Source organism: Hyperolius riggenbachi, chromosome 6, assembly GCF_040937935.1.
Source record: "Hyperolius riggenbachi isolate aHypRig1 chromosome 6, aHypRig1.pri, whole genome shotgun sequence".
Taxonomy (NCBI): Eukaryota; Metazoa; Chordata; class Amphibia; order Anura; family Hyperoliidae; genus Hyperolius; species Hyperolius riggenbachi.
The window spans coordinates 171,623,083-171,645,967 of record NC_090651.1 but is presented as its reverse complement, the minus strand read 5'-3'; the positions used below and the strand labels follow the sequence as shown (position 1 = coordinate 171,645,967).

Genomic DNA, 22,885 nt, shown 5'->3' with positions numbered 1-22,885 from the left:
TCTGTAGCTTATACGCTGCAGTCTCACCTTTTCTAGTACTGAGCAAGAGCAGAAAAAATAGTCCTAGATAAGGTCATGATGGATTTGATGATCGTAGTGTAGAACTGCAGCATCAATTTTTCATGGTACGCTAAACCTTTTCAGCTGCCGTAGTGGATACATCCTCTGTTGCACTTTCTTGATGATGGAGACAGTATTGTTGTCCCATTTTAGGTTGTTGGAGATTTTGGACCTAAGAAATTTGAATGATTTTACTCTGGTTACTGTAGATCAATTTATGGTTAGGGGGAGGTGCTGGGTCCTTCTAAAGTCTATTATCTTCTCCATGGTCTTAAAGAGACTCCGAGACGAGATAACGAGCAGCTCTTATACTTACCCGGGGCTTCCTTACACCCCATAAACACGTCTAAGTCTCACACTGTCCTCCCGCTGTCTGCCGTTCAGCCGTGGTGATCTCTGTTACCAGCCTCAGTCGATGTCAGTCAGGGTATACTGCACATGCGCAGACCTCCCACACATGCGGAGTAGACCCAGACTGACGTCACTGAGGCTGGTAACGGAGATCACTGCGGGACGGCGTGGGGCTTAGACGTGTTTATGAAGCGGGAGGAAGCCCCGGGTAAGTATAAGAGCTGATCGTTATCTCGTCTCTGGGCCTCTTTAAGAGAATTAAGTTCCAAGTTGTTGCTGCTGCACCAGGAGGAAAGCTGTCCCACTACTGTTGTGAAGCAGTGGGGAGAGCACACAGCCCTGGGGTGCTTCTGTGCTGTCCATCAAAGAGGCTTATGTGCATTTCCCTAGCCTTACTTGCAGTCTCCTGTCGGTCAAGAAATTGCTTATCCATTTGTAGATGGATTCAGAAATGCATAGTTGGGAAAGCTTGCTTTGTAACAGTTATGGTATTATGGTATTGATTGTAGAGCTAAAATCCACAAATAAGATTCTGGCATAGGATCCCAGGGAAAGCAATATTAATTAATCTGGCGCACAGATCGTAATTCCACTAGTAAACCTCATTCCATGTGAGGGAAGGCAGGACCAATATCAATCAATCAGCACAAAATTCAAGGACCGCCACTCATCTACTAGTATTCACTTTATTGTATCAAGGTTAAAATTAACAACAACGGACCCTCCAAAACCCCCCACCTATTAAAACCCCCAAAATCCACACTGGAAATTCCAAGGGGCGCTCCTGGTCACAACCATACTCAACCACCTACATTCATCCACCAAGGATTGATCAATCCACTAACTAGATGACTAGAGGCTAATATACTGATTTTCAGTCTGCGATGGCTCAGTCCACTTCAATACTTCACTCCGGAGTATAACTTCCAGATAGCTAATCCTGCAGTATGGATGCACAGTCCAGAGTTTTAATCTTCAATAACTGCAACATACTTCTGCATAGCTATGTCTTTTAACACTTCCTTATGTGAATATGAGTATACAGTCCCTCTTCTGAACACCATGCCAACATCTTACAACCTGGCTTCCGCTCGGCTGGATGATTTCCAAACAAAGTTTCCCTTCAGCATAAAGGTATTACCTTCTCGCCGCCGATTCAAATGGCAAGGACTTCCTTCTGCGGCGTCCCGCAGTATACAGGTACCTGTATTCGTGACTGTTTGCCGGCTGACCGTATATCACGCATCCCTTCGTATGGACACCAGTGCTGCTCCTCGTGTCCAGCGTGTAGGCCACGCCCACATACGCGTTACGCCCACCAACGTGAGCTTCGTCAGTGTGATGACGCTGTGGCTGGGTGATAGTGGGAACACCCTCTTCCTTTTAAAAACATGAATGTCATATATCCACGCCTCTCTTTGGGTTCGCTTTGATTCTGCGCTCTAGGTGTTTTTTGCATGTCAGTTTCCCATACCTTGAATTTAAGGAGATGTAGTCCATATTTGTTCATATAGAGTCCCATAGGTTTTTTGTTATTCAATGCCTCATATCACTGCCTCTCATATGCACAGGATCTATTACTGTCAATGGTAAAGCTGTTTTCATACCTCATTCTTTAATAATTCTGTCATTATACCAGAATCATCACTCCTCCACATATGTGTGAGACTATCTTTCGCCCATCGATTTTTTCTCTTCCTCCACACACATAAATCTACAATTTTCAGTCATATATCCTTCTTGCATACTGCAATATACTTTTTTCATAATGTCAAGACGTAACATCCCTCTCATATCCTGTTTACACCTCTCTTTGCTGTTCTCACTCAGACATTGGCATTACACTTGTCTACACTTCCCAGCATCCCTGCAATCCAGACTTGTCCTAGTATGCCAATCCACCACTGCCAATCCCACTACTCATAGAGGGGGGCTAACTTGAGGAAGGTCTGGCTTAATCAAGGGCCGACCCTACCCATATTCTTTCAAAAAATGAATGGGCACTTTTGAGGGATCTAGAAGGGTTCATAGATGAAGGAAGCCCCATCCCCATGGTGTCGCAGGGAGGTAAGGATAATGGTGTTGTCTATTCAGACCTCAAAAAACGGTCAAGATACATGCCTCCACTCTCCATGGATAAGAACATTAAAGTGTTTTCTGAATTGGTCAGTCGAGATCTTGAATCTATACATTGGGGACCCAGGTTTGACAACCTATCCCCCTTGGAGAGACAGGCAGTTCTTGAATTAAAAGAGGCAGATGACATCATTATCCGAGGAAGTGATAAGGGGGGAAACATCGTACTATGGAGTAAAGAAGCATATTTTGAAGAAATGAATAGACAGCTTAACTGCAAAGATACATACACGAAGCTACGTGATAACCCATTCCCAGGGATAATTAAGAAAAGAGATGAGATTTTAGAACAGGCCTTGGAGGAGGGATCAATATCTGCAGCTGAATATAATTTTATGAAGTTGCAACATTACAAAATCCCGGTACTGTATCTAATACCAAAAGTTCACAAAAATAGGGACAATCCCCCGGGAAGGCCCATAGTAGCTGCAATAGATGGACCGTTGGAAAAGGTTGGGGTCTTTATAGACGAGAACCTAAAGAGCTTAGTGGAAGAGTTACCATCTTTTATCAAAGACACCACTGAGTTGTTGAACCTAATTAGAGATTTTCAAATGGAAGATGATGATTTGTTAGTGAGTGTAGACATAGAATCCCTATATACTTCAGTCCCTCATGAGGTGGGAATTGAGGCAGTAGGGTATTTCTTGGCACAATACAGAGGGTGGATGTCTAATAGAAATTGCACAGTAATTGAATTATTGAAGTTAGTCTTGCAGGAAAATTGTTTCATGGCAGATAGGTCTATGTACCGACAGACAAGGGGGACGTCGATGGGGGCAGCGTGCGCACCAGCATATGCATGTTTGCATCTGGGGGCATGGGAAAGAGGTGATGTGTATACCCATCCCATGTTTGGGGCGCACGCTGCCCTCTGGCTTCGTTACATAGACGACGTCTTCCTTGTCTGGAGGGGACCAAGGAAAAATCTGGAGATATTCTTGGAGGATTTAAATGTAAACTCTAAAAATTTAAGAGTAACATACAGTATAGAAAGCGAGAAGTTATCTTTTTTAGATGTGATAAGGAAGAAAGACAAAAGACTACAGACAACTGTTTTCAGAAAAGATACGGCAGGAAACACATATCTTCATGCCTCAAGCTTTCACCCAAGGAGTCAAAAGTGGGGTATCCCCTATGGACAGCTCGTAAGGGTACGCCGAAATTGCTCGGAAGAGGAAGAGTTTGGGCTAGAGGTAAATAAAATGTGTGAACGGTTCAGGAAACGTGGATATCCTGAACAGGTTCTAGACAATGCTAGAGAGCGTGTTGGTGCAATTGACCGTGATGACGTTCTGAGAAAGAAACAGAAAAGAAAAAACGATGGGCAGGGGAAAGTGAGATTCATAACTACATATGGGTCTCACTGGCCCCAGCTCAGGAAGGTGCTTGAAAAGCACTGGCATGTGTTAAGTCTGGACCCAGATCTGTTGAAGATTGTGGGTCCATATCCGTTGCTGACTCCACGGAGGGACCCAAATCTTAAAGACACTTTGGTGAGGGCTGAGGTTCACTCTAAAAGTATTGATCCCAATTGGGGAAGGGGATTCTTAGGCCCCATCCCAAATGGGATGTTCCCATGTGGATCCTGCAGGTATTGCAGGTTAGTAGAAAAAACAAATGTGTTTGAGAATGCAAAGGGGAACAAAAAGTATGACATCAGAAATTTTGTGAACTGTAATTCAGAAGGTGTAATTTACATGATTACCTGCCCATGTGGACTGAAGTATATAGGGAAAACAAAAAGGAAGATAAAAGAAAGAATTGGTGAGCATGTAGGAAATATAGCTGCTGCCGATGAAAAAAGCCCATTGGGTACACATTTCGCAGTATTCCATGATAGCAATCCAGACTGTCTAAGGTACAAATGCATAATTAAACCAAAAAGGAGCACAAGGGGTGGGGACTTTGAAAAATTATTGTATCAGATAGAGAATAGGTGGATTTATACTTTGGGAACATTGATCCCACGAGGGTTAAACTCAGAACTAAATCTGGTTCATTTTTTGAAAGAATATGGGTAGGGTTGGCCCTTGATTAAGCCAGACCTTCCTCAAGTTAGCCCCCCTCTATGAGTAGTGGGATTGGCAGTGGTGGATTGGCATACTAGGACAAGTCTGGATTGCAGGGATGCTGGGAAGTGTAGACAAGTGTGATGCCAATGTCTGAGTGAGAACAGCAAAGAGAGGTGTAAACAGGATATGAGAGGGATGTTACGTCTTGACATTATGAAAAAAGTATATTGCAGTATGCAAGAAGGATATATGACTGAAAATTGTAGATTTATGTGTGTGGAGGAAGAGAAAAAATCGATGGGCGAAAGATAGTCTCACACATATGTGGAGGAGTGATGATTCTGGTATAATGACAGAATTATTAAAGAATGAGGTATGAAAACAGCTTTACCATTGACAGTAATAGATCCTGTGCATATGAGAGGCAGTGATATGAGGCATTGAATAACAAAAAACCTATGGGACTCTATATGAACAAATATGGACTACATCTCCTTAAATTCAAGGTATGGGAAACTGACATGCAAAAAACACCTAGAGCGCAGAATCAAAGCGAACCCAAAGAGAGGCGTGGATATATGACATTCATGTTTTTAAAAGGAAGAGGGTGTTCCCACTATCACCCAGCCACAGCGTCATCACACTGACGAAGCTCACGTTGGTGGGCGTAACGCGTATGTGGGCGTGGCCTACACGCTGGACACGAGGAGCAGCACTGGCGTCCATACGAAGGGATGCGTGATATACGGTCAGCTGGCAAACAGTCACGAATACAGGTACCTGTATACTGCGGGACGCCGCAGAAGGAAGTCCTTGCCATTTGAATCGGCGGCGGGAAGGTAATACCTTTATGCTGAAGGGAAACTTTGTTTGGAAATCATCCAGCCGAGCGGAAGCCAGGTTGTAAGATGTTGGCATGGTGTTCAGAAGAGGGACTGTATACTCATATTCACATAAGGAAGTGTTAAAAGACATAGCTATGCAGAAGTATGTTGCAGTTATTGAAGATTAAAACTCTGGACTGTGCATCCATACTGCAGGATTAGCTATCTGGAAGTTATACTCCGGAGTGAAGTATTGAAGTGGACTGAGCCATCGCAGACTGAAAATCAGTATATTAGCCTCTATTCATCTAGTTAGTGGATTGATCAATCCTTGGTGGATGAATGTAGGTGGTTGAGTATGGTTGTGACCAGGAGCGCTCCTTGGAATTTCCAGTGTGGATTTTGGGGGTTTTAATAGGTGGGGGGTTTTGGAGGGTCCGTTGTTGTTAATTTTAACCTTGATACAATAAAGTGAATACTAGTAGATGAGTGGCGGTCCTTGAATTTTGTGCTGATAGGATCCCAGGGAGTCTAGATGCTCTAGTAAATAATACAGACATGTTTACAGCATCATCTGCAGACCTATTAGACCTATAGGCAAATTGCAGAGAACAGCAGGTGATCTGTGATAGATTTCAGGTAAGTAGATCTGTGGATTCTGGTAGTAAGGTCAGAGAGCCTATCTGCGGGTTCTCTTGTATCACAGGTGCTACTACCTGTATAGAACAGTGCTGGATATGGAGACAAAAAGGAGAAAAAACACACACTGTGATACTATTAGTTGAGAGCTCTATACCCTATAGGAAAGGTCTCACCTGGTTGTTGAGGCTGGAGAAACCTACTGTATATAGGTTTGCCAGCCGTCACGCTTGTGTTTTTCTTATGCCTGGCTCGCATGGATATCCTCACGGTCTTGGATGGTGATCAGGTCGGGATTCCACAGTGGTTATTTGGAACACGCTGCGGTGGGCGTGTAAACGTTTTTCTGTGCTCGGCCGGTACGAGCCTGATTCCCCGGTTATGAGAGTGTATTTATGCTTGATAAAGCAGGGGTGCTCCCTTGGGAAACTAGTTGCAATAAAGAATTCAAACACAGCCTTTGAATATCATTACGGCTAACACCGCCTTGCATTGCTAGCTGATTTTATCTACTACTACACTCATAGCCGGGGAATAACCACCATGGAATCCCGACTGGATCACCATCCGAGACCATGAGGATATCCGTGCAAGCCAGTTCCCTGGCATAAAAGGGACACAAGCGTTAAAGCTGGCAAACCTATATATGTTTCTCCAGCCTCGACAACCAGTTGAGACCTTTCCTATAGGGCCCAGAGCCCTCACCTACTAGAATTACAGTGTGCGCTTTTCTCCTTTTTGTCTCCAGATTTCAGGTAAGTCATTATCAGTTTCTCAAATTCTTTCATGACCAATGATGTAAATGCAACAAGCCTATACTCCTTTAGCATGTAAGTTTTGATTTTTTAGAAACTGGGACAATGGTTGAGCGTTTAACCACTTAACGACCGCCCACTGCACATGGGCGGCCGGAAAGTGGATCCCGCAAGGACCGCCGCATGTACGAGAGGCGGCGGTCCTTGTACGGGCATGAGCGGAGCGATCGCGTCATTCGTGGCGCGATCCTCCGCCGGGGACTGGCTCCACCCCCTCGCGCTGTAACCCGCCAGCCGTTCGGGAAGCGCCGGCGGGTTACTAGCACCCGGATCACCGCATACAAAGTGTATAATACACTTTGTAATGTATACAAAGTGTATTATACAGGCTGCCTCCTGCCCTGGTGGTCCCAGTGTCCGAGGGACCACCAGGGCAGGCTGCAGCCACCCTAGTCTGCACCCAAGCACACTGATTTCCCCCGCCCCCTGATCGCCCACAGCACCCCTCAGACCCCCCCCCCCCAGACCCCTGTTTGCACCCAATCACCCATCAATCACTCCCTGTCACTATCTGTAAACGCTATTTTTTTTATTAGGTCCCTAACTGCACCCTGGAGACTCCTGATCACCCCCCCCCCCACCACTCTGCCCATTGCGGGCACCCAATCACCCGCCTACACGCTCAGATTGCCCTCAGACCCCCCCTTATCAATTCGCCAGTGCAATATTTACATCTGTTCTTCCCTGTAATAACCCACTGATCACCTGTCAATCACAAATCAATCACCCCCTGTCACTGCCACCCATCAATCACCCCCTGTCACTGCCACCCATCAATCAGCCCCTAACCTGCCCCTTGCGGGCAATCTGATCACCCACCCACACCAATAGATCGCCCGCAGATCCGATGTCAGATCACCTCCCAAGTGCAGTGTTTACATCTGTTATCTACCCTAAACACCCACTAATCACCCATCAATCACCCCCTATCACCACCTGTCACTGTTACCCATCAGATCAGACCCTAATCTGCCCCTTGCGGGCACCCAATCACCCGCCTACACGCTCAGATTGTCCTCAGACCCCCCCCTTATCAATTCGCCAGTGCAATATTTACATCTGTTCTTTCCTGTAATAACCCACTGATCACCTGTCAATCACCTGTCAATCACAAATCAATCACCCCCTGTCACTGCCACCCATCAATCACCCCCTGTCACTGCCACCCATCAATCAGCCCCTAAGCTGCCCCTTGCGGGCAATCTGATCACCCACCCACACCAATAGATCGCCCGCAAATACGACGTCAGATCACCTCCCAAGTGCAGTGTTTACATCTGTTCTCTACCCTAAACACCCACTAATTACCCATCAATCACCCCCTGTCACTGCTACCCATCAGATTAGATCCATATCTGCCCCTAGGGCACTCAATCACCCGCCCACACCCTCAGAACGCCCTCAGAACCCAGCCCTGATCACCTCGCCAGTGCATTGCTGTCATCTATTCCCCCCTCTAATCACACCTTGAGACACCCATCAATCACCTCCTGTCACCCCCTAGCACTCCTATCCATCAGACCAGGCCCAATACAACCTGTCATCTAAAAGGCCACCCTGCTTATGACCGGTTCCACAAAATTCGCCTCCTCATAGACCACCTGTCATCAAAATTTGCAGATGCTTATACCCCTTGTCACTGAATAGCCGTGAGACACGCAGGTGAATCTAGAGAATTCACAGTCAATTTCCTGATCGCTCCCTGTCGGATCTGTGCAGTCGTGCAAGCGATCAGAAAACTACACTTTTGTGTTTTTTAATCCAGAGATCTGTTCCCCTGTGACCAAAGCATTTCCATCACCCCTCAGGAATGTCGCACGTGGCCAGATTCCCTGCAGGGCCTAGCTCATTCCCCCTACAGCAGATGTCCCCATGAAAAGGACCAGGAAGCTGGCTCCACAGGGGGGGGGGGCATAGAAAGCCAGCCGATCCGGCACTGAGCACGGGCCATAAGAAAAACAGGGGTGGTATGATTTCCTGTCGGTATACCAAAACCGTATGTCGCACAGCTATAAAATTCATATCGTCTTGTTCGGTAAAATCTGGCCATCGTGCTGATATGAAATTCATTGGGATAGCCCGTTCGGTTATTGTGATATGAATCTTCTCAGGAGCCTGACCCACTGGCTTAGCCATGTCTGATGTCGTATTAATCTGTATTTTCCGACAACTATGAATCTCTTACCCTCCTAAATATAACGTGTATGGTTCAGGCGTTACAGCATTTCATAAGTTTAGCCCTAAAATCTCTCAGAGGGAATGAACTGTCATTTGTTGGTAACTCAGAGGGGGCCGGCATTGCCACACCCCCAAACCAGCTTCATCAAAAGCACATGGCCAGCAGGCGGGCTTCAGTCCTCCAAATTCCACCTTCCTGAGAGCACATTGCCAGCCAGAGGACACATGGTTGGCGGCCATCTTCTGTAACCTGGAACAAAGGACATTTTCCATGTTTGCGTGGATTTTAAACTTTGCTGGAACTGAACAAAAGGAACTCTACAAGTTTTCCCAGAACTGACATATTTCCACAAAATCCTAAGTATTTTCTCCCTTTTATTTCATACTGGCTATTACTGTTTTAATAATTGTTGATTTTAATAATTGTCTGTATATATTATTTATATTGCTTTCAATAAACCGACGCTATTGTCAGTTGTTGTTCTAGCTACCCTATTATTCAGCATACACAGAAACTGATCCCAGGTCTCTGAAGAGACGCTACTATTGTTTGTTGTTGGCTAGACAGAATACAGCGTGTTTTAACCGTTTTTATTCGCAGGATCAGTCAGGCAGTCGGGTCCACTGGCCCATATCAGTGGTGGTGGTAGTTATACCCTGGAGTCGTGTGTAAGTTGTAATTACCGTACCTCCCAGGCTCCCTTCTGGTTTGTTCCCAACGGTTCCTGCGCATTGACTGCGACCAGAGTTCGCACGATCCGTGCGCTGGCACCGTTTGGAAGGCCATTTGCGGTCTGACCACTAGGGCCTCCTGTGACAGTGTTAGGCAGCGGTTGGGACCTGTGTTGTGCTGAAAAGTATCTAAGCTTGCGCTAGCGCTATCCAGAAACGAACTAATTCGTTGGTGTAGCTGGAAGGCAATATATTTTTTATATATACAGAGAGACTGTGTAGCCAGTACCCCTCCCCAAAAGTTTTAGTTTATTTGGCATGGAAATGTCTGGGAACTACAAGAACATGTGCCTGTCAGACCTGCAATATCTTTGCCAAGCGAGAGGCATTGACGTCGGCCGCAGGAAACAACAGGACCTGGTAACGGACTTGTTTCAATGGGATACCCAGCAACTGCGGGAGCTGGATGTGTCTGCTGAGGTAGACGCCGGCCCATCTGACCCAAGACAAGGGGAACCAGAGACTGAAGATTCTGCGCGTACAGAGGTTGAGCATCCTGCGGGCCCTGTTGCAACAGTTACGCCAGAGACTGTCAGTGTGGACCCCAATCCCAGAGTTTCTGAAAGTACTCGCCTGGAACTGGTCAGTACTGGACTGTCCATGGGTGCTGACCTGGTAATGCAGCAGGCATTACGAAAGCTGATGGAGACTGACCTGGACAAGTACCTGCAGTACATGCGTGAGGAGCGCCAATCTGCAGAACGCCACGCGGAGAGGGCTGCTACGGAACGGGAGCTCCAACGACAGCATGAGCTAAACTTGGCAAAAGTGCAACAGGCCAGTTCGAGTTCACCGCCCAGCCTCCCTGCTGAAGGAGCTGCACCACCCGTAAGTGCAAAATTTAAATTTGCTAATATTGAAAAAGACACAGACATTGACTTGTTTTTCGATCTTTTGAAAAAGCATGCCGTCAGTATCATCTGTCCCAAGACCAGTGGGCCAGACATCTGACACCTTTGCTGCGCTACAAAGCGCTTGATGCTTTCACAGAATTACCTGCGGAGAAAGATAATGATTATGCCGCTATAAAAGACGCAATAATTACTAAGTACCAGTTGACGCCAGAAGCCTATCGCAAAAAGTTCAGGGCCTGGCAGAAAAAGTCTTCTGATTCGTACCGAAATGTGGTCAGCAGCTTGCTCACCACACTCCGCCAGTGGACTCTAGGCCTCACCAAAGGGTCTTATGGTGTCCTGGAGGACTTGATAGTCCTCGAACAATTTCTGAACATTTGCCCTGCTGATGTAAGACAGTTTGTGCTGGAGCGCAAGCCTGCGTCAGCAACTGTCGCTGCAGACCTTGCTGAGACCTTTGCAACTACCCGGGTGTCTGATACACGCAGAACTGTCCCATCCAGCTCTAGAGGAGGTCAGCCCAATACCCCGGCAGACTCTCCTGCCCCTGTGAGCCGTCAGCCACCGAGGCCACCCAGCGCAGCTGCTGCACCCAGGCCTGCAGCCCCTGGAGAGGTCACCTGTCACTACTGCCACAAGACGGGACACATGAAGTTCACCTGTCCGGAGCGGAGGCAGACCACCCCAACCCCTGGACCACCTGCACCTCGCCTGCGGCAGACACCCCCCGCCAGTGTACCCCAACCAGGAGCCGCATCCAACATGATGTTTGCCAAGGGGGCAGGGAACTCCCCCATCACCAGCAATCACCAGCTGGTTACTGTGAATGACCAGCTTGTCACGGGTTTCCGTGACACGGGAGCAGATGTCACTCTGGTGCGTGCACACCTTGTCCCCGCAGAGGACATCATTCCTGACAAGTACCTCACCCTCACTGGAGTGGGGGGCACTCTTTCTCACATTCCCCAAGCTCGGGTGTCCATTGACTGGGGGGTGGGAGTTCAAGAGAAGGTTGTTGGGATCCTGGACCAACTGCTGGTCCCTGTTTTGCTGGGGACCGACTTGGGCACGCTGGGGTCGTACTATGAACCTGCACCAAGCCCTGTGGAATGCCAGGATGGAGACGGACTCTCTGCCCACACCCAGGTACTTTGCACCCAGGGGCAAGAACAGGGGGGAGGTGGGTTGAACGTGCCCAGTTCAAGGGTGCCTGTGTTTGATGTACCAACTGTCTGTGATGAAAATGTTCCTGTTACTGTTATTAATGCTTGTAACAATGATGTAGGTAATGCCAATATGTGCCATTCTGAAGGCATACCTGTGCTAGCGGTAACACGCAGCCGTACTGCTCAGAACCTGAGCTCTGAACAGGTGGAGGAGGTTCCGGCCTCCTCCCCCTCCTCTGACCACAGGGATGGTACCCTTCAGCCACTAACCTCATATGCCACGGGCCAGCTGGCTGAGAGTGAGAGTGCTGCATTTGTGCAAGCACTCCAGACTGACCCTAGCCTTGAGGCCCTCAGAAGACAGGCTTCTGAGCCCCTCACAGACGAGGCTACATTCAAGGTATACTGGGAAGGTGGGAAGTTGTACAGTGAGCCTGTACACCCCACCGAAGGTGAAATGAGGATGGGTACCAAGTTGCTTGTGGTACCCAGTGCCTTCCGGGGGCATGTGCTGAAATCCGCACATGACATTCCCCTGGCCGGGCACTTGGGGATCCACAGGACGCTTGATCGTATCCAGGGACATTTCTACTGGCCTCGAATGCGGATAGATGTGACTAACTACTGCCGCTCATGTACCATTTGCCAAAAGGTAAAAAGAGCTGGGAATCCCCGCAAAGCTCCCTTGTGTCCACTGCCAATCATGGGTGAGCCCTTTCACAGAGTGGCAGTCGACATAATTGGACCGTTGCCCACTCCCAGCAGCAGTGGCAAAAGGTACATCCTGACAGTGGTAGATTACGCCACCCACTATCCTGAGGCCATGGCACTTTCCTCCCTAAGGGCGGACAAGGTAGCCGACGCGCTACTTAACATTTTCTCCCGAGTCGGGTTCCCTGCAGAGATGCTCTCTGATCAGGGGACCCAGTTTATGTCCGGACTCATGAAGGCCCTGTGCAAAAAGATACAGATGACGCACATTGTCTCCAGTCCCTTCCACCCGCAGACCAATGGACTGTGTGAAGGGTTCAACGGGTCGCTGAAGCAAATGCTGACCACGTTTGTTGAGTCGCAAGGTGGGGACTGGGAACGATACCTGCCTCATCTGTTGTTTGCATACAGGGAGGTGCCGCAGGAATCTACCGGGTTCTCCCCGTTCGAGCTCCTGTATGGTAGGAATGTCCGAGGACTCCTACAATTGATGCGGGAGACGTGGGAGGGCAAGGGGGACCCCACAGATGTCTCTGTAGTTGATTATGTTCTCAAGTTCAGGGACAAGATGGAGTCCCTCACGGAAATGGTAACGGAAAACATGGCCCAGGCCCAGGCCAAACAAAAACTCTGGTATGACCGCACTGCTGGAGAGAGGTCATTTGAAGTAGGTGACAAAGTGTATGCCCTTCTTCCAGTGAGGCAGAACAAGCTGCAAGCGGCCTGGGAGGGACCCTACACTATAGTGCAACGATTAAACCCTCTGACATATCTGGTGAACATGGGAGGCAGGAAACAGAAAAGCTTTCATGTCAACATGCTGAAGGCCCACCATGACAGGACCAAGTATGTGCTCCTAGTGTGCAGCCGGTTAGAGCAGGGAGAGGCAGACCCCCTGTTAGACCTGCTGGCCGACATACGAGATGTGGACAGCGACCTAAGCGTCAACCCACAACTCTCCTCGTCCCAACAAGAGCAGTTGCAGGAGGTGCTGGGTCCGTACCAGCACACCTCCGGTGTCCCGGGGCGGACCGGTCTGGCAGTGCATAGGGTAGATACGGGCACCCATCCCCCCATCAGGCAATCCACTTACCGCGTCTCCCCAAAGGTGCAAGCGGACATGCAGAAAGAGATGAGGGAGATGCTGGAGCTAGGGGTGGTTCAAAAGTCCTGTAGTGCCTGGGCAGCCCCTGTTGTCCTGGTCCCCAAGAAGGACCAGACAACTCGGTTCTGCGTGGACTACAGGAAGTTGAACGCCATCACCACTACAGACGCCTACCTCATGCCTCGCATCGATGAGTTGGTGGATACGCTGGCGTCCGCCAGGTACCTATCTATCATGGATCTGAGCCGGGGGTACTGGCAGATACCACTTGCACCTAACGCGAGGCAAAAGTCGGCCTTCATCACCCCTTTTGGCCTCTTCGAGTTCACGATGCGTACTTGGATGACATTGCGGTTTTCAGCCCCACCTGGGAGGAACACCTCAAACACCTGTCCCAGGTACTAGAAAGGCTGGCCGCAGCCAATCTGACAGTTAAGCCAAGTAAGTGTCAGATTGGCATGACCGAGGTGCAATACTTAGGTCACCGGGTGGGGGGTAACACCCTGAAACCTGACACGGAAAAGGTGGACGCCATCCTGGCATGGCCTCGGCCTATCACGAAAAAGCAGGTCCAGGCGTTCCTGGGGACCGCCGGCAACTATAGGAAATTTGTTCCAGCCTATAGTAACCTAGCGAAGCCCCTGACCGATGCCACTAGCAAGAAACACCCCAAGGTTGTTAGCTGGACCCCCGCTTGCGAGAACGCCTTCCAAGCCTTGAAGCAGGCACTCGCAAGCGCCCCTGTGCTTCAAGCCCCAGATTTCAGTAGTCGGTTTGTTGTGCAAACCGATGCCTCTGACTACGGTCTCGCTGCAGTCCTCAACCAGGTGGATGGAAGGGGAGATGAACACCCTATCCTCTACCTGAGCTGGAAGCTCCTGCCCCGAGAGGTAGCCTACTCCACAACTGAAATGGAGTGCCTAGCGATCGCGTGGGCCCTACAGAAAATACAATCGTATCTGTACGGCCGCTCCTTCACGATCATTACCGACCATAACCCCCTCAGTTGGCTATACCGTACTGCTGGGACCAATGGCAAGCTTCTTCGGTGGAGCCTGTCATTGCAACAGTACGACTTTACGATCCAACACAAAGCAGGCAGCCGACACCAAAACGCCGATGGGCTGTCCCGGTGTCAGGGGGAACTAGACCCAACAGCGCCAATGGCCGCTACGGAGGATGTCTTGCTGACAACCCCCATCACAGCATCAGGAAAGGGAGGTGTCACGGAATAGCCGTGAGACACGCAGGTGAATCTAGAGAATTCACAGTCAATTTCCTGATCGCTCCCTGTCGGATCTGTGCAGTCGTGCAAGCGATCAGAAAACTACACTTTTGTGTTTTTTAATCCAGAGATCTGTTCCCCTGTGACCAAAGCATTTCCATCACCCCTCAGGAATGTCGCACGTGGCCAGATTCCCTGCAGGGCCTAGCTCATTCCCCCTACAGCAGATGTCCCCATGAAAAGGACCAGGAAGCTGGCTCCACAGGGGGGGCCTTAGAAAGCCAGCCGATCCGGCACTGAGCACGGGCCATAAGAAAAACTGGGGTGGTATGATTTCCTGTCGGTATACGAAAACCATATGTCGCACAGCTATAAAATTCATATCGTCTTGTTCGGTAAAATCTGGCCATCGTGCTGATATGAAATTCATTGGGATAGCCCGTTCGGTTATTGAGATATGAATCTTCTCAGGAGCCTGACCCGCTGGCTTAGCCATGTCTGATGTCATAATAATCTGTATTTTCCGACAACTATGAATCTCTTACCCCCCTAAATATAACGTGTATGGTTCAGGCGTTACAGCATTTCATAAGTTTAGCCCTAAAATCTCTCAGAGGGAATGAACTGTCATTTGTTGGTAACTCAGAGGGGGCCGGCATTGCCACACCCCCAAACCAGCTTCATCAAAAGCACATGGCCAGCAGGCGGGCTTCAGCCCTCCAAATTCCACCTTCCTGAGAGCACATTGCCAGCCAGAGGACACATGGTTGGCGGCCATCTTCTGTAAACTGGAACAAAGGACATTTTCCATGTTTGCGTGGATTTTAAACTTTGCTGGAACTGAACAAAAGGAACTCTACAAGTTTTCCCAGAACTGACATATTTCCACAAAATCCTAAGTATTTTCTCCCTTTTATTTCATACTGGCTATTTACTGTTTTAATAATTGTTGATTTTAATAATTGTCTGTATATATTAATTATTTATATTGCTTTCAATAAACCGATGCTATTGTCAGTTGTTGTTCTAGCTACCCTATTATTCAGCATACACAGAAACTGATCCCAGGTCTCTGAAGAGACGCTACTATTGTTTGTTGTTGGCTAGACAGAATACAGCGTGTTTTAACCGTTTTTATTCGCAGGATCAGTCAGGCAGTCGGGTCCACTGGCCCATATCAGTGGTGGTGGCAGTTATACCCTGGAGTCGTGTGTAAGTTGTAATTACCGTACCTCCCAGGCTCCCCAACGGTTCCTGCGCATTGACTGCGACTAGAGTTCGCACGATCCGTGCGCTGGCACCGTTTGGAAGGCCATTTGCGGTCTGACCACTAGGGCCTCCTGTGACACCCCTGAACAGTCATTTTGAGACATTTTGTTTCCAGACTACTCACGGTTTTGGGCCCGTAAAATGCCAGGACGGTATAGGAACCCCACAAGTGACCCCATTTTAGAAAAAAGACACCCCAAGGTATTCTGTTAGGTGTTTGACGAGTTCATAGAAGATTTTAATTTTTGTCAAAAGTTAGCGGAAATTGATTTTTATTGTTTTTTTTCACAAAGTGTCAATTTCCACTAACTTGTGACTAAAAATAAAATCTTCTATGAACTCGCCATACTCCTAACAGAATACCTTGGGGTGTCTTCTTTCTAAAATGGGGTCATTAGTGGGGTTCCTATACTGCCCTGGCATTTTAGGGGCCCTAAACCGTGAGGAGTAGTCTTGAAACAAAAATGACCCGTGAAATCCTAAAGGTACTCAATGGACTTTGGGCCCCTTAGCGCAGTTAGGGTGCGAAAAAGTGCCACACATGTGGTATCGCCGTACTCAGGAGAAGTAGTATAATGTGTTTTGGGGTGTATTTTTACACATACCCATGCTGAGTGGGAGAAATCTCTCTGTAAATGGACAATTGTGTGTAAAAAAAAAATCAAAAATTGTCATTTACAGAGAGATTTCTCCCACCCAGTATGGGTATGTGTAAAAATACACCCCAAAACACATTATACTACTTCTCCTGAGTACGGCAATGCCACATGTGTGGCACTTTTTTGCAGCCTAACTGCGCTAAGGGGCCCAAAGTCCAATGAGCACCTTTAGGCTTTACAGGGGTTGAAGATGAGGAGGGTGGAGTACAGCCGGACCAAGAAGCAGAGGCAGCCGCTAGTTGGGTCACAGTTAGAAGGGGTAGGGGAAAAAGTGGCAGGGAGGCTAGTCCCGAGTTGTCCCTCACTAATAAGTATGCTTGTTTGCGTAATATTGGGGAGGATGATTCAGGAGTAGCAATGCTGCAGCAGGATGTGCTTCTTAGCAACCAAGGGGCAGACTGCTGTAACGAGAAAGGGAATAGGAGTGCAGCTAAGGCTAGACAGGTACTGGTGGTAGGGGATTCAATTATTAGGCGCACAGATAGGGTAATCTGTCGAAGAAACCGCGAATGCCGTACAGTCTGTTGCCTCCCGGGTGCTCGGGTTCGGCATGTAGCGGAAAGAATTGACAGATTACTGGGTGGGGCTGGGGAAGACCCGGCTGTCATGGTACACATTGGCACCAATGACAAAGTTAGTGGGAGATGGAAGGTCCTCAAAAATGATTTTCAGGTACTTGGAGATAAACTTAAAGCAAGGACCTCCAAGGTGGTGTTTTTTGAAATACTGCCAGTGCCACGTGCTACATCTGAGAGACAGAGGGAGCTTAGGGAGTTAAATAAGTGGCTGAGAAATTGGTGTAGGAAGGAAGGGTTTGGGTTCCTGGAGAACTGGGCAGACTTTGCAGTCGGCTACAGGTTCTACAGCAGGGATGGGCTGCACCTTAATGGGGAGGGTGCAGCTGCATTGGGGGAGAAGATGGCTAAACGGTTGGAGGAGATTTTAAACTAGGATCTGGGGGGAGGCGGGAGGATAAAGTCTCAATACATAGACAAGATGAGGTAAAAAGACAGTGGGAACCTATCAATATGGAGGGTGGAGAGGGGGGTGGGGACAGTGTAAAGATTAAGGAGGTTGGTAAAAATTCAAGTAGCCAATTTCATGTAAACAAAATTGGTAAATGTGGTGGTAAAAATACAAAGTGCATGGTAACCAATGCTCGGAGCCTTGCAAATAAAATAGACGAACTAGAGTTCATTCTGAATGACAAAGGCTATGACATTGTGGGAATAACCGAGACATGGATGGATGAAAGCCATGACTGGATAGCTAATTTAAAAGGATACAATGTGTTTAGGAGGGATAGAACAGGGAAAAAAGGTGGAGGGGTTTGTCTCTTTGTTAAGAATTCTCTTACAGCTGTCCTCAACGATGAGATGGAGGAAGATTGCGAAGATGTGGAGTCCGTTTGGGTAAATATTCATGGTGGAAATAAAAGTTGCCAATTGCTTATTGGGGTATGCTACAGGCCACCTCTTATTAATGAAGCTGCAGAACTGCGATTACTACAGCAGATTGAAAAAGCTGCAGGTAAAAATGAGGTCATAATTATGGGTGACTTCAACTTTCCAGACATTGACTGGAGTATTGAGGCTACCCATTCTGGTAAAAGCAGCAGATTTCTGGCAGCACTACAGGACAATTACTTGACTCAAATGGTAACTGAACCAACTAGGGGGAATGCGTTACTGGATCTGATCATTTCTAATAGACCAGATAATGTATTAAATGTGCAGGTTCAAGAACATTTGGGAAATAGTGATCACAACATGATAACGTTTGAGCTGGTGACTGATAGGCCACGGGGCAGCGGGACCACTAAAACTATGAACTTTAGAAAAGCAAAGTTCACTCAAATTAGGCAGGCACTAAGTTTGGTGAACTGGGATAATGTACTACAAGGGGAAGACACTGAAGGGAAATGGCAAGCTTTTAAACGTATACTCAATCAATACTGTAGTATGTATATCCCATATGGAAACAAAATGTCTAGGAATAAAAAAAGGCCTCTATGGATGAATAGAAAGGTTAAAGATAAAATGAAGAGGAAAAAGAATGCCTATAAGGTCTTAAAACAGGAGGGGACAGAGGCTGCACTAAGCAATTATAAGGAGTGCAATAAAAATTGTAAAAAAGAAATTAGGCAGGCAAAGATTGAAGCTGAAAAACAAATCGCTAAGGATATCAAATCTAACCCAAAAAAGTTTTACAAGTACATTAACTCTAAAAAAAGAAAGGTTGACTGTATAGGACTCCTAAAGGATGAGGATGGGAACTCAATGGTGGATGACCAAGGTAAGGCAGAGTTATTAAATGCTTTCTTTGCTTCTGTCTTCACAAAAGAAACAGCACTGTTGCAAACTACAGAGGCGGAAGAGTCTCAATCTTCTAACTGTAATATTAAATACTTAACGCAGGAAGAAGTGAAGGCAAGACTAAATAAATTAAAAATAGACAAGGCACCTGGCCCGGATGGCATGCATCCTCGGGTCCTAAGGGAATTAAGTTCAGTTATAGATAAACCCCTTTATCTTATCTTTTGTGACTCTCTTGCAACTGGCAGAGTCCCAGTGGATTGGCGTACAGCCCACGTTTTCCCATTATTTAAGAAGGGCAAAAAATCTGATCCAGGAAATTATAGACCTGTAAGTTTAACATCAGTTGTATGCAAACTATTTGAGGGGTTACTAAGAGATACTATACATGACTTCATAGTAGAAAATAATCTTATTTCTCAGCATCAACATGGGTTTACTAAAGACAGGTCCTGTTTGACTAACATGCTCAGCTTTTATGAGGTAGTGAATGCTAATATGGATATTGGGAATGCTGTAGATGTGATATACTTGGACTTTGCAAAGGCCTTCGACACTGTTCCCCACAAAAGTCTGGTGCAAAAGTTGAGGATGCAAGGACTGGGGAAGAGTCTGTGTTCATGGATAGGGAACTGGCTAATGGACAGAAAACAAAGAGTTGTGGTCAATGGATCATACTCAAAATGGGAGACTGTTAGCAGTGGGGTCCCACAGGGGTCTGTTCTGGGTCCAGTGCTCTTCAATTTTTTTATTAATGACCTAGTAGATGCAGTAGTGAGCAATGTTGCTATTTTTGCAGATGATACAAAATTGTGCAGAATCATTAACTCTCAGGAAGATAGTGTCATATTGCAACAGGATCTGGATAGGATGGCTATATGGGCACATACATGGCAGATGAAATTCAATGTTGACAAATGTAAGGTCATGCATTTTGGACGTACTAATGGTCTAGCACCATACAAAATAAATGGGATACAGTTGGGGACATCAAACTTGGAGAAGGACTTAGGAGTACTCATTGACAACAAGTTAAATAATCGTACTCAATGCCAAGCAGCTGCAGCTAAAGCTAACAAAATTTTGGGATGCATTAAAAGGGAAATAAAAACTCGAGATGCTAGCATAATATTGCCCCTGTTTAACTCTCTAGTAAGGCCACATCTGGAATATGGAATTCAGTTCTGGGCACCACATTACAAAAAAGATATTGCAGTTTTAGAGCAGGTGCAGAGACGAGCAACAAAATTGATGCGTGGGATGGAAGGTCTCACTTATCGTGAAAGGTTAGATAAACTGGGTTTATTTAGTCTAGAGAAAAGACGCCTTAGAGGGGATCTAATTAACATGTATAAATACATCAGAGGGCAATATAATACCTTGGCGGATGAGCTTTTTGTCCCTAGGCCTTCTCAAAGGACTAGAGGACATGATCTGCGCATGGAGGAAAAATGTTTTAGCCATTTATTTAGAAAAGGGTTCTTTACAGTAAGAGTGATTAAGATGTGGAATGCATTGCCACAGGAAGTCGTTATGGCAAACTCTATACCTGCATTTAAAGGGGGCTTAGATGCTTTCCTTGCGTTGAAAGACATCCATGGCTACAATTACTAGGTAATGCCTAATGATGTTGATCCAGGGATTTTATCTGATTGCCATCTGGAGTCGGGAAGGAATTTTTCCCTTTAGGGGCTAATTGGACCATGCCTTGTAAGGGTTTTTTCGCCTTCCTCTGGATCAACAGGGATATGTGAGGGAGCAGGCTGGTGTTGTACTTTATACTGGTTGAACTCGATGGACGTATGTCTTTTTTCAACCAAAATAACTATGTAACTATGTAAGGGGTGCTTACAATTAGGCACCTCCCAAAATGCAAGGACAGTAAACTCACCCCACAAATTACCCCATTTTGGAAAGTAGACACTTCAAGGTAATCAGAGAGGAGCATAGTGAGTCCCTGGCAGATTTCATTTTTTTTTGTCGCAAGTTAGCAGAAATGGAACCTTTTTTTTTTTTTCTTTTTTTGTCACAAAGTGTCATTTTCTGCTAACTTGTGACAAAAAATAATATCTTCTATGAACTCACTATGCCTCTCAGTGAATACTTTGGGATGTCTTCTTTCCAAAATGGGGTCATTTGGGGGGTATTTATACTATCCTGGAATTCTAGCCCCTCATGAAACATGACAGGTGGTCAGAAAAGTCATATGATGCTACAAAATGGGAAAATTCACTTTTTGCACCATAGTTTGTAAACGCTATAACTTTTACCCAAACCAATAAATATAGGCTAAATGGGTTTTTTTTTTATCAAAAACATGTTTGTCCACATTTTTCGTGCTGCATGTATACAGAAATTTTACTTTATTTGAAAAATGTCAGCACAGAAAGTTAAAAAAATCATTTTTTTGACAAAATTCATGTCTTTTTTGATGAATATAATAAAAAGTAAAAATTGCAGCAGCAATCTCATAGCACCAAAAGAAAGCTTTATTAGTGACAAGAAAAGGAGCCAAAATTCATTCAGGTGGTAGGTTGTATGAGTGAGCAATAAACCGTGAAAGCTGCAGTGGTCTGAATGGAAAAAAAAGGGTCGGGTCCTTAAGGGGGGGGTAAAGCCCACGGTCCTCAAGTGGGTAAAACAGGCAGGGACCATTGAGAGTTCCAGAGATGTTTTAAATATGTCTGTGAACACAAAGGCTAGCTGATCAGCACAGAATTGTAAACATTTCGCAGACACAGAATTTGTACCGGCTGCCTGCTTAACCACTTGAGGACCACAGTCTTTCTACCCCTTAAGGACCAGAGCCTTTTTTTTTTTTCCCATTCAGACCACTGCAGCTTTCACGGTTTATTGCTCGGTCATACAACCTACTATCTAAATGAATTTTCCCTCCTTTTCTTGTCACTAATACAGCTTTCTTTTGGTGCTATTTGATTGCTGCTGCGATTTTTAGTTTTTATTATATTCATCAAAAAAGACATGAATTTTGTCAAAAAAAAGGATTTTTTTTTTAACTCTCTGTGATACAATTTGTGAAATAAGGTAAAATTTCTGTATACATTTTTGTCCAAATTTATTGTGCTACATGTCTTTAATAAAAAAAACAACATTCAGTGTATATTTATTGGTTTGGGTAAAAGTTATAGCGTTTACAAACTGTGGTGCAAAACGTGAATTTTCCCATTTTGAAGCATCTCTGACTTTTCTGAGCACCTGTCATGTTTCATGAGGTGCTAAAATTCCAGGATAGTATAAATACCCCCCAAATGACCCCATTTTGGAAAGAAGACGTCCCAAAGTATTCACTGAAAGGCATGGTAAATTCATAGAAGATTTTATTTTTTGTCACAAGTTAGCGGAAAATGACACTTTGAAACAAAAAAATAAAACCAAAAAAAAGTTTCCATTTCTGCTAACTTGTGACAAAAAAAAAGAAATCTGCCTTGGACTCACCATGCCCCTCTCTGAATACCTTGAAGTGTCTACTTTCCAAAATGGGGTCATTTGTGGGGTGTGTTTACTGTCCTGGCATTTTGGGAGTGCTTAATTGTAAGCACCCCTGTAAAGCCTAAAGTTGCTCATAGGACGTTGGGCCCCTTAGCGCACCTAGGCTGTAAAAAGGGGTCACACGTGGTATTGCCGTACTCAGGAGAAGTAGTATAATGTGTTTTGGGGTGTATTTTTACACATACCCATGCTGGGTGGGAGAAATATCTCTGTAAATTACATTTTTTTGATATTTTTTTTACACACAATTGTCCATTTACAGAGATGTTTCTCCCACCCAGCATGGGTATGTGTAAAAATACACCCCAAAACACATTATAC

The 22,885-nt window shown here is 46.2% G+C and overlaps 1 protein-coding gene across 3 annotated transcripts in view; it reads left to right on the top strand.

Annotated features, from left to right (window-relative positions):
* Positions 1-22,885, top strand: part of MRTFA (myocardin related transcription factor A) — a 251,763-nt gene that overhangs the window by 206,354 nt on the left and 22,524 nt on the right. The gene's annotated exons all lie outside the window — the stretch shown is intronic.